Below are 15,956 nucleotides of genomic sequence, written 5' to 3'. Positions count from 1 at the left end.
AAAGAGAAAGTAGCAATCTTCAGAAACGTTGCTTATAGAATAATGCATTACAACTTTGTGGAAGACATCAACTTAATATTTCTAACGATACTGGAAATAAATTTTCCATCTCACTTATAGGGAGAATAACCATCAAAATCTTTTGAAAGAAGGGTCATTTCATTATCATACATTCCTTCAAAAACAGTAACTAACACACGTGTTTGAAATCACTGTGCAGTGGGTCTCTGATAATATACTTTCTTTGTGGTATCACAGGAATTTAAGATGTAATGTATAGAAGAGAAAACTTTTCAGTGCGTTATATTTTCTCGGAAGATAAACTATACGAAGTTGAAATCTAAGTATTCTATTTTTAATATTAATTAATTACGTTCGATTAACTACATTATGCATACGCAGCTGTAATTCACTAGTATATTCAAGTTAACTAAAACGAAGGATGGTAAGCCATGACATAAAAACTATCAGTTGAATAAAACCCGGAGGTTCATCCCTTTACAATAAATCCCAGCCAATGAATGACAAAAGTAACGATGAAATGCATCCGCAGAAGACTACGACTTTTCCTTTAAATGGAACGTTCAATGTCAAAATAGTGGATTGCAACAAAAACGAGAAATGACACACGAGCAAATGACAGCAACTTTACAGCATCAGCATGTACACCGAGAGCCTAATGACATTATTAATGGCAATGAAGCGCATTGATAAATCTGCGCCACCGTAATTGTCTCCGTTTATTGCATGTTTCGCCTGCTTCGATGGTCACAGTTCTTCACACTTGATCGGATCTCATTCACAAATGCGACCGATTCTCGTTCCACACAAAGTAACCCACTAGTATTAATCCTTTTCAAACTTCCGATTGCGATACGAAACGCTCCTGGAATAAACCTTGCCTCGAACCCAATAAAGCCCTTCTCGATCGCGACCTTAACCTGCGTTAACGCGTGAGAATAGAGCAAGTTGCACGTTAAACAGACGATTTAATACTGAATGCATATCAGCCGTAACCGCGCATAGGGAAGCAAGTACCAGTACCTACACAACGTCTTCTCCGGTGTTTTCAACTTTCAGCTTTTTTCATTATTTTCTGTCTTACTGGCATTATGTTATTACAGTACACACAAACCGAGAAGCAGTACAAAGTCAAAGAAGAAATAAAAAGCAATAAACTGTATAGTCAAGCACAATACAAACAAAACCGGCTTGCGCTCGCGATCCCAGCCCAAAAGCCAGTTCAGCACGAAAGCTTTATGAAAACAAAAAAACCCTTTCAGCGCGAAAAAGGAGAGACGGAAAACGATCGGGAAAAGCAAACCCGCGAAGAAGCTTACGTCGGATCGAGTATGTGCAGCGCATAGGGGAGCGAGCCTAACCTCTATGCTATAATAAATAGCTCCTATTGCTTTAAGTTATCGGTCAATTATTGAGCAATTTATGGAAAGGGTTGGAAAGTCAATTGTTAAAATACAACAGGGTATGAGTGTGGATTTTGAACGAACCGATGCTTGACGAGACCAGGTCATACCAGCAGGAAAGTGGGTACTTTTATTTTTTGTCAAATTATCAACTGCTGTCCAGAAGTACCGCTCAATATATATTTAGACAGTTAGCTTTCCGACAAAAGTCAAACAAAACAACAGTCAACAGACTTTGTAGAAGCTTAATATACATGACAATTGTAAGCTAGTGTGGGTCGCAACATTGGCACTGATAACCCTAACTGCTCGGAACTCGAACATACCACAACGTACTCCTAATTACTACGTTATCCTTCTATTATCCGTGTTTTCTGATACATTTCGTAAACAATTTGAAATTTTGTCATATGTTTGTTGTCTAGGAGAGGCCTATGTTTATAGAGGCCCGAGAAATCTAGATGTTATTTCCTACCAAGGTATACTTATAAAAGTGACATTAAGCTCGGTGTCTTCAGTGCTATCTGATATTGTTCTCACTCGAACTCCACTGCGATTAGAACATTTCCTAAACGTGAACATTACATTTTTAAAATAGTTTATTTACACGTATCTGAAAAAGATGTCCACGACAGTTCGGTTATTGGCTTCTCTCTCCTATCCTCACCCCAGGGCGTAATCTCTTCTTCCTTTCGTACAGTTCCACCGACGAATACCGTGCATGCATATAAAAACAAAAACACAGGTGAACGCTCAACTGAATAAAGCGTGTAAAACCAAGCCGTATGATAGTTTCCATTCTCATATAGGACTCATATTCGAAGATGGTGTTTTTTTTCACGAAATCGATTTTTAGTTTAAGAATAAAATTCATTCATTCATCAGTCGAAGCGTTTTTGTTACTTTTTAGAAGGCTGGATGTTCGAACACAACTGAAGTGAGTGAAAAGATAGGTATTTCTTTTGCAAATAAACTTAGCGGTTGTTAATACAGCTGAGATTTCCTTATTTATATGAAACCAGACTAGACAACCTTTCGCAGTTCTTCCAAAGTTCTAGCGACAGTCATTTTAGTTCTCATAATAATTAATTGTTTACAATGTCTTAAGTTATAAGAGCACGAAAAAAACCAAATATATCTAAAACACTATTTCACCGCTAAGTTTAATTTATTCTGTATTTTTATCATATCAAATACATGTTTTGCCTTTCTCAATAGAAAGGTATTGCAATTGTTCTGAAAACCGACTTTTTAACGTAGCCCCGAAGGGCCGAGTGACATATACCATTCGATTCAGCTCGTCGAGTTCGGCAAATGTCTGTTTGTGTGTATGTATGTGTGTGTATGTGCGTCTGTGTGTGTACGCGAACACAATCTCATTCACTTTTCTCAGAGATGGCTGAACCGATTTTCTCAAACTTAGTCCCAAATGAAAGGTGCAACGTTCCCATAGGTTGCTATTGAATTTCTAATGGATCCGACTACCGGTTCCGGAATTACAGGATGATGAGTACGATCACGTAGAAAATGTCGATTTTAATAAATTCTGCAATGAATGTATAATGGTGAAAATTTTTCCAACATGTGACCACAACTGCTTCGATTTGTAGTACTAGGTCACTAACAACCATTCGAAGTCTTTTTGGTCACATTGGCCACCATCATCGGTTCCGGAAGCACCGGCGGAAGTATCCAAATTCAGAATAACATTCACATCGGTTTCTCGGAGATGGCTAGACCGAATCAACCAAACTTAGTCTCAAATGAAAGATGTTGCGTCCCCGTATTATTTTATCCCGAACCGACCTCCGGTTCCGGAGTTACGGGTTATGGCACATAGCAAATTGCGATTCAAACCGATACTCCGATGAAAGCGAAAAAGGTAAAAATTTCGCTAAAACGTCTCTCAAACAACTTAAATTTGCTGTTCTATGTCACCGACGGCCAACCAAACTTTCGTTGACTACATTGACCACCATAGACGGTTCCGGAAGTGCCCGGGAAAAGCGTCCATCTTTCAAAACTAGCAAACTCATATCAGTTTCTCGGAAATGGTTCGGCAGATTTTCACAAACTTAGCCCAAAATGATAGCTATATTATCCCCACATATGTCTGTAAAATTTCGCACGGATCGCTTATATGGTTCCGGAAATATAGACTGAACCGTCCGGTAACATATGAAATTCCCATATAAGCCAGAACTCAAATTTTTTTTCATGAAATTTCAGAAATCGAATTCGTATTTTTGATGCCAAACATCTTTAAAATGCATGAAACGTCGAGATTTTATGTTATCACGAAAAAAATTCATAAATATCGACTTTTTGGGACTTTGCCGATTTCGAACCTTTTTTCAATTCAATATTACCGTGGCTGTTTTTTCTTTTGCAAAATTTTAGAACTCGAAAAATGATTTCTTTTCTTGTATATAGTTGTCAAGTCATGTATAATAAAATTGTAATGTATACATTTGAAAGCTTTTTATAAATATAAGCAACTAAAAAATTCTCGTGTTCATGATTGAGAAAGGCACAATTGCACCGCTAGGTGGATTAAAACAGGTTTTCTATTTTGACGTTGGGCATAACACTAGGGAACAGCACGATAGATTAGAGCAGCATGAATTGCCTGGTACGAGGAAACTGTGAATCGATTAAAGAAGAGCAGTTTAGTTCTCAAACAATTAAGGTTATATTGGGAAATCTTCGAAAGTCGACCATTTTTAACAAGAAACAAAATACTTGTTTTGGCGATCTAGATCTTCATGGAAATCAGTCAACAATCTAACAATATTCTGGATAGCTGATTGATGTGTTTATAACCAATCGTAGTGGTCAGTTGACCACTATCTCTAATGCATGTCGTCGGAGCCAATAACTTTAAGACCCTGCACAGGCGCTGTAAGTGCGCGAAAGGTAGCGCAAAAAGTGACATAGTATGCAATTGCGAATTACTTCATTGTTTTCCCCTCGTTTACGAAGGTGACTTTCTCAATCACAGTTAACCGAGAAAATGAATGAATTTCTCGTGGCGGTTAGTGGTGATAGCTATTCTCAACATCAGCAGCATGTATCCAACCATATCCATACGACAAACAAGTTATTGCGTACATCCTACAGGAAAGCACTATTGTCTGTTTACATACAACCTATGTTATCCTGTTATATGTACTGGTGTTTTCGTTTATAAAGGAATACAACTCATACTTGTTCAAATTTGGGTGACCTTTTTTAATAAGATTTCCTAATTCGCTCGCCGCAACGGATTTTTATTCATTATTCGTTGTATTGTAATATTTTGTAGCCAATTCACACGGGTTCCGTGATAAACAGAGGATTACTGTAGTGCTGAATTGGGATGAAAAAACTAGACTATATGGACAAATAAGTACAATTTTCTGTCTTCGAGCCGATGCCACATTGTTCACTCTATAATCTAGGTGTATCCAACCGGATCGTTGACCTATTTACGTGGCTACATCTAAGGAGAGCGCACATCATAAATGCGGAAAGTCAGTTCAAAACGAAAGAAGGATACCTGTTCTTGAGCACATTTAGTAGCAACTACAAAAAGAAAGATAATAATTAGGTCACGTACATTCTGTTTATTTCCTTTACCTGATTGATTACGATCGGGGCGAAGCCAAGGGGGAGGGGGGAGGATTTCGAACATTAAGATTCGTTCAACATATCTATCTTCTTCTTAAATTATATATATATATATATATATATATATATATATATATATATATATATATATATATATATATATATATATATATATATATATATATATATATATATATATATATATATATATATATATATATATATATATATATATATATATATATATATATATATATATATATATATATATATATATATATATATATATATATATATATATATATATATATATTCTAAAATATGAGCATGCTATCAAATCATAATGGATATTAAACCGAAATATAATCAATGCAATTCTCTGACATATCAACTCGACATCAGTTGATTCAAGAGAAAGGGATACAGTATGTTTTGTTTCATCGTTACTATTATGCGTAGGACATTGTGTAAATGTTTTAAAAAAAATTCATCTGAACATTCCAACTCGACAATATTTCAGGTCGAATTTATACATATTTAAGCCACTCTACCCTCACTCCTCACTACACTCTATTGCTCTGCTCAACTACCTACGCCATTGAAATTGAGCTAAGGCTTTTGAATAATTCATACAAACATACCAATGTGGTATGTCTAAAATATATGATGTTATTTTGGAATGCTATATGAAATATCATTGGTACACCCGCAGTGTTGGCAATAAAATTGATTTTTGGCATTTAATTCGATGTATCGAACTTTGAACAGCTATAACTTGCTTTAGAGACATTCTAACACTATACATCCTTCGGCAAAGTTGTTCAGCATATCCTGGACTACACTTCTATCTATTTGTTGGCATACTATAGGAATAATTGTAGTCTGTAGAATGAAAAATGGAAAAAGTAGGTTTTTTTCATACTAATCTCCATACAAATTTCAAACGCAATGCGCTACGCCGGGTCAACACCAATCGACCCCAAATTTTGCACAGTTATTTGGGACCCAAAAAGGAACCAAAAAAGTGCTGTGCTCGGTTGATGTGGTTATTATTACGTTATTCAATATAACAATGCCCCACCCTAATATATATATATATATATATATATATATATATATATATATATATATATATATATATATATATATATATATATATATATATATATATATATATATATATATATATATATATATATATATATATATATATATATATATATATATATATATATATATATATATATATATATATATATATATATATATATATATATATATATATATATATATATATATATATATATATATATATATATATATATATATATATATATATATATATATATATATATATATATATATATATATATATATATATATATATATATATATATATGAAAACCGACTTTTTAACGTAGCCCCGAAGGGCCGAGTGACATATACCATTCGATTCAGCTCGTCGAGTTCGGCAAATGTCTGTTTGTGTGTATGTGCGTCTGTGTGTGTACGCGAACACAATCTCATTCACTTTTCTCAGAGATGGCTGAACCGATTTTCTCAAACTTAGTCCCAAATGAGAGGTGCAACGTTCCCATATGCTGCTATTGAATTTCTAATGGATCCGACTACCGGTTCTGGAATTACAGGATGATGAGTATGATCACGTAGAAAATGTCGATTTTAATAAATTCTGCAATGAATGTATAATGGTGAAAATTTTTCCAAAATGTGACCACAACTGCTTCGATTTGTAGTACTAGGTCACTAACAACCATTCGAAGTCTTTTTGGTCACATTGGCCACCATCATCGGTTCCTTAAACACCGTCGGAAGTATCCAAATTCAGAATAACATTCACATCGGTTTCTCGGAGATGGCTAGACCGAACCAACCAAACTTAGTCTCAAATGAAAGATGTTGTGTCCCCGTATTATTTTATCCCGAACCTACTTCCGGTTCCGGAGTTACGGGTTATGGCACATAGCAAATTGCGATTCAAACCGATACTCCGATGAAAGCGAAAAAAGTAAAAATTTCGCTAAAACGTCTCTCAAACAACTTAAATTTGCTGTTCTATGTCACCGACGGCCAACCAAACTTTCGTTGACTATATTGACCACCATAGACGGTTCCGGAAGTGCCCGGGAAAAGCGTCCATCTTTCAAAACTAGCAAACTCATATCAGTTTCTCGGAAATGGTTCGGCCGATTTTCACAAGCTTAGCCCAAAATGATAGCTATATTATCCCCACATATGTCTGTAAAATTTCGCACGGATCGCTTATATGGTGCCGGAAATATAGACTGAACCGTCCGGTCACATATAAAATTCCCATATAAGCCAGAACTCAAAATTTTTTTCATGAAATTTCAGAAATCGAATTCGTATTTTTGATGCCAAACATCTTTAAAATGCATGAAACGTCGAGATTTTATGTTATCACGAAAAAAATTCATAAATATCGTGTTGGCAATAAAATTGATGGATGGACTACACTTCTATCTATTTGTTGGCATACTATAGGAAGAATTGTAGTCTGTAGAATGAAAAATGGAAAAAAGTAGGTTTTTTCATACTAATCTCCATACAAATTTCAAACGCAATGCGCTACGCCGGGTCAACACCAATCGACCCCAAATTTTGCACAGTTATTTGGGACCCAAAAAGGAACCAAAAAAGTGCTGTGCTCGGTTGATGTGGTTATTATTACGTTATTCTATATAACAATGCCCCACCCTATATATATATATATATATATATATATATATATATATATATATATATATATATATATATATATATATATATATATATATATATATATATATATATATATATATATATATATATATATATATATATATATATATATATATATATATATATATATATATATATATATATATATATATATATATATATATATATATATATATATATATATATATATATATATATATATATATATATATATATATATATATATATATATATATATATATATATATATATATATATATATATATATATATATATATATATATATATATATATATATATATATATATATATATATATATATATATATATATATATATATATATATATATATATATATATATATATATATATATTTTTCTCTGTTTCTATTAGACATATAGCGCTATCTCTCATTGTGTACCTCAAGTTATGTGAAACCAATTATCCAATGTGTTTTTGGTGCCAAACATTTTGTTTTGTAGAGGGCGATATTGTGTTTTCGACCATAGCAAGTAAATTTTCTAAATTTTAAACACTTTGTGTTATTTAGGTTGTCAGTCATCGCTATCAAAACTATCCTCTGAAGATGGTTTAGCTTTGATCTGATTGTCATAACTTCTGCCTTCTACCACCACTGTAGATTCACTGAATGTAGTTGGATTTGAGTCCCCAAGGTTTGCCAAAATTGCGTCTACATTGGTCGAAGGCCATGCAAGTCAGTTGATCCTGAAATTGATGTGAACTGTCCAATTAAGTTTTGAGTCAAGATTTACCCCAACGTACTCAATTTGATCTGCGACAATAATTTCAGTGTCAAAAAACTGCAATGGAGCTCCGGTTGCAATCCTTCGTTGCGTGAAAAGCACCAATGATGTTTTATTTGGATTAAGTGATAGTTCAACATGAAGACAGCATTGCTCAACAACACATAAGGCTTATTGCATAAAATAAAAAAAAGTGTTTTAATGCAAATACTGGTGATCATTATATGATAATCATCGGCGAAATCATACGTCGGAAACCCAAGCTCATTAAGTTTCCTCAAGAAGCCATCAGCGACAAGGTTCCATAGACGTGGTGACAGCACACAACCTTGAGGACATCCACACTCAGTTTGCTTATCTCTACTTGTTTTAACGATTAACCCAGATTCTGTGGCTAAGCATTGCGTGTATCCAATTCGTGATATATGAAGATACTCTCTGACCTGGTGCTGCTTTCAAAATGGCTTCGAAAGACGCGTTGTCAAAAGCACCTTCAATATCGAGAACAACTTTTAAATTTGATTGCTTTTGTTAAAAAGCTTTTTCGATGTTGTAGACAACATTGTGTAACAGGGTGGTTGTAGACTTCCCCGCCAATATGCATGTTGCAGTGCATGCAGCGGATGCTCGCCCCAGCTAATACAGTGAAGACCCAATTTTATCAGCACCCGATTTTATCAGCACCCGATTTTATCTGCTCCCGATTTTATCAGCTTTCTGACTCGATTTTATCAGCTTCATATGAAAATTGATAGTTGGTAGTTTGATGGGCTTTAGCAGGCGAACCAAATTGAATTCGAGCAAATCCTTTCTTGAGCATATTTTTCTTATCTTAGAGATCCGAAATATGCAAAAACATTTTTTTTAAAATTTTGCTCTGTCAGAAGCTTAAGCTAAATAATCAGGAAAGGTTATGAGGCTATATTTAGGAACTAAAGAAGAATATTTTAAGAGCTACGGTTTTTCAAAAGAAAGAAAAATATATGTCCCGATTTTATCAAGGTTCCGGTTTTATCAGCCTAAAATTCACCAAGGGGCTGATAAAAACGGGTCTTCACTGCAGTGGTCGACTAAACGTTCCACTAATTTGAGAAGGAAGGAGTTTAAACTGATCGGTCTAAAGCTCTTTGCTTCCTCATAAGTGACGCGGCCACCCCTGGGAATGAATTTTACAGTTATTTCCCGCCACGCTAATGAAATGTATCCTGTTGCAAGACTACAAGTAAGAACTTTTTTCAAAACATGCTTGAAGTGTTCATATCCTCTTTGTAGTAGTACTGGAATGATTCCATCTTTTCCCGGAGACTTATACGGTGCAAAACTTTTAATCGCCCATTTGATCGATTCGTTTGTCACAATTTTACGAACAAATGCCCAAGAATCAGAACTACCTGTAAAGATCTCAGGAGCAGTCGTCAGTGATGGCTCCGTACAGCCTGGAAAGTGTGTGTCAAAAGACAGTTGAGTACTACATCTTCGTCAGGCGAGTATTCACCATTAGTAGTTCTAATCGATCTGTCATGAAAGTCCTTCGATTTCGAAAGTAATCTACTAGTCTCGTTGAGACTTGAGACATTTGTGTAGAGGCTTTTCCAATCACTTCGCTAGAGGATCGAAGCGCATTTAGGTATGTTTTGCGATCCAACTTAAATGCATCCGACCTGTCCCTGCGTCTGCGATTCCAAGCTTTTCTACATAACTTTTTGAGTCGAACAAGTTCGGTATTCCATCAAGGTGTTCCTCTAGAAGCACGCATAACTCGAAGCGGACAAGCCACTTGGTATGCTGCTATTATGAGTGAGTTTGTTTTATCCACGACCTCATCCAAGTCACTTGGAGATTCAATCGTTGGAAGATACCCATAAAATCTAGTCGCCAAGCCCTCTTCGTAGAGGTCCCAGTTCGTAGATTTCGGATTGCGATATGTGACGATATCTAGTGAGACGTTTAAATGATCAAAGACGATATACTTATGATGAGATAACGACGGTTCGAGCTCGTTTGGTACGAGCCAGTTGCCAACTCGTGCGTAATACCATCAGAGCAGAGAGTTACATCTAACAACTCTTCTCTGCCAGCTCGATCAAATGTCGGGCGGTTTCCTGCATTAAGAATGTGCAGAATTGTACTACTTAAGTATCCCATTAATTCGGTACCCCTCAAATTGATATCTGAGCTGCCCCAAATTATGTGGTGGGCATTTGCATCACTGCCGATTATACGGGGAAACCCATTTCTGCCAAAGTATGATACCTTTTGAAATCATCAGAAGGCGATGGTTTATTATGCGGTATTTGCTGTTTATGTTGTCAACACAAAAATCGCGAGTTGTGACATCATGCGTCATTAGCAGTATTCGCAAGTATACATACACGAGGCATTTCACGTGGATTTGTCATGCCATTATTGTTGAAATCGACAGACGGGGTTTAGTAGCTTTCCAACATCGAAGTTTCGTTTATGGAAATACTGTTTTTGAACCAAAGCTATGGAAGCTTTTCCTTCCTGCCCAAGGCGGGATAGATTCATAGTTGTGGTAGATTAATTTGTGGTACTCTAACCATACTCGATTACAGCACTACAGATTTCATCATCAGCACTTGTTGTACAGCAACTAAAAGATACCAAACATGTTGGCTTATAATCACCTATAGCGAACTCCGAAATGAGTATTAGGGACATGACCATCGTTTGAATTCCACGATTCGCGAACAAACAAACGTCCACTGTGTCAGAGATTCGCGTAACACAGCACGACACTCCGTGCGCGACTGGCATGTTTTGGTCCGGCCAGCCATTCAGTCCTCGGCACGGAGAGACATATTGACTTGAGAACTCCTGTTTTCAGTCCCCGCCATGGGAACAGGAATCTAGTGGATTAATTCTTGGTTAAGATACTTCAACCCGCCGGATGCCACACGACCTCTAGGCTGGTTTTGCGGATAGAGTATAAAGTTTAGGATTCGTTCCATGCAAGCGATGCGACCCATAAAGCACATTTTGCTATCTAGGTGTTCAGTTAGTCTTCTGGTACAGGATTACTAAAAAAAGGATATCAGCCACATTGAGACTCTTTCCGAAATATATTATCATGTTTAATTTCCTTTTTGAGTTTTAAGAATTGAGGTCGTTCCGTGCGATAATTCTGTCTACCTCCAATCGATCCATTAGGCTTTTTCTGCATAATAAACACCACTTTTGATTAGCCACATTAACCCTGCTTCCGAGATGTTGAGTAAAGTTAAGCTAAAAATTCAACATTTAGGGATAATTGGGGTGAAACGGGTTACAGTATTGTATGCTAACAATCCTACTGTTACGACCCCTCGGTCAGCGCTACTCAATTTCTGGAGCAAAACAATGGACGTTGCAATATATCATGTGAAGAGTTATATGACGGATTAACGAACTGTCACCACAGACAAACAGACATAACACTCTAAATTTCACCATCGCTCATGTTGAATTTTGCAAATTTGTTAGTGTGCAGGAACTCCACACGTAGCGACGTGGCGCCACTGTTTGTCTAATGATGCTACCGCGTAGTAGACTGGGACTGAAAATTTGTCTGTTCGCTTTCTGTCAAAACAATAAAGGTGCAAGGATTAAAAACTTTCTATTCCGATTTCGATTGTGATAACGTATTTTACTTATAATTCAAATTTAGATCAGTAATATATTAAGCTTAATTTCAGTTGAGCTGTCGGCGAAACTTCTGTTATTGTGCTTCCCCTTTCGGCTTACATATTGTATATCCAAAATCAGACTGTTGAAAATTGCTTGATGGTCGCTTTCTGGGCATATTTGCTTTGACAATATGCATTACAAGGTCTTGATCAGGAACAAGATGCGGGAACTGGTGCTAAAGAGAAACAATTGAGAGATCCACCGCTGAGACAGCACCGACAAGCATGGAACAAAACTCAAACCAAAAATATCCAAAAATACTATTATGTGTTTAAACTATAATATATTTTGCATACATGACATTCGTCTAAGGCTGACTACCTCAAATATCTCCTATTCTGTACTAATTACTTTTTTGCTATTCTAAACCGGCTTTTTCTCTTATTTTTACTCACGGGTCCGCATCACGCCTGCCTTAGCATGCCATCCCGGGTTTGCTCCTAACCGTGCTCTTCATCACCACTCTCATGCTTCACACCACAGTTTTGGCTTCGAGTCCTGGTGACATCAGCTTGTTACCGGCGCGCTGAGGCTCTTCTCCTGTCGTTCTCTGTCGTGCTGCCAGTCGTTCGCTTCATTTCGACTCCGTGGTCGACGAATCCGTTAATGAATCGTCCTCCTGATAAGGCAAATCTGAGAAAACGGCCCTGAAGGCAACGCCAGTTAGCTTGTGTTCGACCATAATATGACGATGCACGTACCCTTTGCGGTGTTGTTTTCCGAGATGGGTGATCGTACCGTCCCGTTATTGATCTTATGTGCTGGGCACCATTTGAATCTTTCTGGGTCCCTCGACTTGGCTTATTAGCTGACTAAGGCTCCCGTAGCGAACCAGGAGAATGTGTTGCTTGATTGTAGAATGTGCTAATGGATCCAATCAAGCCAAAATGGTCATGTGCGTTTGATGTGTCACTTTCTAATTGTTATAATGCACTATCAGTCCCAGTTTCAGCAAAGTATTTTCACATATTTACCCGATCTACTGTCCGTATTTAGAATGGACCATGGTAAGTTTCAAATATATAGATTTCGAAGCTGAGTCTGCTAAACGTCTATGTTCAACGCCCATGCTATCGCAAATAACAATCAAATACCAATTATGGGTGGAATATTGTTTTTCGCAATATTATTCTACCATTGTTAGACGCCTCTGGTCTTGCGATCCAGTACACAGGAAGCAAATTGATCAAGCAAAAATGGACTGCAAGAAATCACGAATTCACACTGCATTACTGTGTAACAATAACAGTATAACTAAATTTGTTTCCTTGCATTCATCTGGCAAATTTTGTAACTGAAACAGTTCATTCGAGGAGCATAATTCGGGAAGCATAACTCGTATTATACGGAATGGTCTCGCACTAGTGTAAGCAGTTTTCAACGAAAATAAGCATACATTTAGAAGCTTACGATTATCAATCTATCAAAAGTGCGCAGCGTCGCTATCTTCGATGAGGTGAAAACAAAAGTTGAGCAGGAACGACGGTAGGTAGCGCTAATGGCACACAGATATGATCTGTTAAGTTTGAACGATAGAATTCGCGAATTATTCTTCATATTGTTATGTCTGTTTGTCTGTGCTGTCACTACAGTGACGTACCAGCAGACAATGACTGGTAAGATTCGGAGGAAAACCATAAGTGCTCTTTGGTAAAAGGTGGTCCACGCTAAATTTCATGCAAAACTAATTTGTAAAAAATTGGAGTTTGACGTGAGGTATAATTTTTATTATTGTTGTCGCTTAAAATTATTTTGTTAATAGAATTATTATTTCGAGGTAATTGTCACTATTAGTGAAATTTATGCCTGACCAAAATTCTTCGATAGATAGATAACTTGCTGTGGCAGTAGAAGGGCAGCTTTGCCTACAGCTGCGTACGACAATTATAAATAAGTCTAGTGTAAAGAACTGGAAGGAGAGTAGAAGTAAGATAGAAAAGGAAGGAGAAGAAATACAGAAATAGACTAAACGTAAGTAAATTCATTTTAAAAAAAAGCCTGTTTTAATCCACCTAATAAAAATATTTGATGACTACATTTGCACTATAAATAGTAGCGCCAACTTGCCCCGCGTGTGTCAGCGTCCATCCAACTTACTTCAACCCCATATTTAACAAAAAAATATTTAAAAAATAACTTGATTTCATGGATAGATTTAATATCTATACGGATACTGAAGGCTCTTTTTACGCATTATCGAAAAATAAAATCATTTGAGAAAGTGTTTATTTATAAATTTACTTGGTATGCTCGAAAACACAATATCGCCCACAACTTTTACAAAACAAAATGTTTTTTAAAAAAAACACAGTGGATAATGGGTTTCACATAACTTGAGGTACACAACGATAGGCAGCGCTATATGCCTAATAGAAACGAAGACAAATAGATTCCGCCAACTTACCTCAACCACCAACTAGCCCCAGGCTCCCCTAATATTTAATTCACTTAATAAACATGAGTGCAATGTTATATTTTATATTTTGAAATGTTGGTGGAATGGGTTTGGAAGTGAAGCGGGTGGGGGTTTGGTAGAGTGGGAGTGGAGGATGCGTCAGAAATCCTTCATCTTATTTCGGTATACGGGGTGGATGAAGGAAGTGGGGATGTGAGAGTTGTCCAAAGAGAGAGGTGTGATGAAGGAGCGAGGTGTGAGGGCAAGGGTGTGGGGGGTGTGCTGAATGGCGCCACAATACTCAACCACAAATGTTGCCTTTCATTTGAGACTTGGTTTGAGAACATCGGTTCAGTCATCACCGAAGAACCGATGTGACTGAAATTGTGGAATATGCCCGGAATCCGGGACTTCCGAAATCGTCGATAGTGGACAATATATTCAAAGAATGTTTGATTGATAATCAGTGATCTAGATGTGCGAATCGAAATAATTTGGTGACCATTTCAATAGTTTTTAGCCTCTGCGGTGTTACGATTGTACCGATTTATGGGAAAATCCAGTGTAAGCTTACTAACCAACCTGTAACTCCGGAACTAAGTTCAGAACCGAATGAAATTCAGCAGCCGTCAATGGCATTATTGAAATTAAGTTTGTGAAAATCGGTAGAGAATTCGCTGGGTAATAGGTGTGATATTTGCTTAGGAACTTGGCGAATTCCCCGGAGGCATCATGAACCGCCATAGGTGGCCAATGTGGTCAAAGCTGCTTTGATTTATCATTAGTGATCTAGACCCGCAAACTAGAGTAATTTTGAATCCATTTTAATATGTATTACGTCATATTGACATCATGGTTGTACCAGTTTATACGGGAATTTGCTGTGTGACTGCACTATTTAACCCGTAACTCCGGAACCGGATGTCGGATCAACTAAAAATTCAATAGCAGCTTATGGGAACGTTATACCTTTCAAATGAAACTAAGTTTGTGAAAATAGGTTCAGCCATCTCTGAGAAAATTGTGTGAGTTTAAATGACACACACATACACACATATATACACACAGACATTTGCCGATCTCGATGAACTGAATCGAATGGTACATGACACTCGGCTCTCCGGGCCTCGGTTGAAACGTCGCTTTTTTCAGTGATTGCATAGCCTTTCTTTATATGAGAAAGGCAAAAAGGAAGAAAACTAAAGAATGGTAAACATTTAGGATTTTTTAACGTCTTGCAATACACGTTGTTGAATCGGAAACCCGTGTTTTCATTCACTCCATTTCGTTGACAGGCGCCTCAACACTCACACA

At 36.7% G+C, this 15,956-nt stretch overlaps 1 protein-coding gene across 12 annotated transcripts in view; it reads right to left on the bottom strand.

Annotated features, from left to right (window-relative positions):
* Positions 1–15,956, bottom strand: part of LOC131690615 (unconventional myosin-XVIIIa) — a 253,319-nt gene that overhangs the window by 95,592 nt on the left and 141,771 nt on the right. Inside the window, exon 1 of one of the 12 annotated variants that reach the window (XM_058976524.1) lies at positions 842–992. The exons of the other annotated variants lie outside the window; for them this stretch is intronic. The gene's annotated coding sequence lies outside the window, so the exon portion shown is untranslated. Of the gene's footprint in view, positions 1–841; positions 993–15,956 lie in introns of those variants that run through there. 12 annotated transcript variants of the gene reach the window in all.

Source organism: Topomyia yanbarensis, chromosome 3 (assembly GCF_030247195.1).
Source record: "Topomyia yanbarensis strain Yona2022 chromosome 3, ASM3024719v1, whole genome shotgun sequence".
Classification (NCBI taxonomy): Eukaryota; Metazoa; Arthropoda; class Insecta; order Diptera; family Culicidae; genus Topomyia; species Topomyia yanbarensis.
This window is presented reverse-complemented; position numbering and strand designations above follow the sequence as displayed.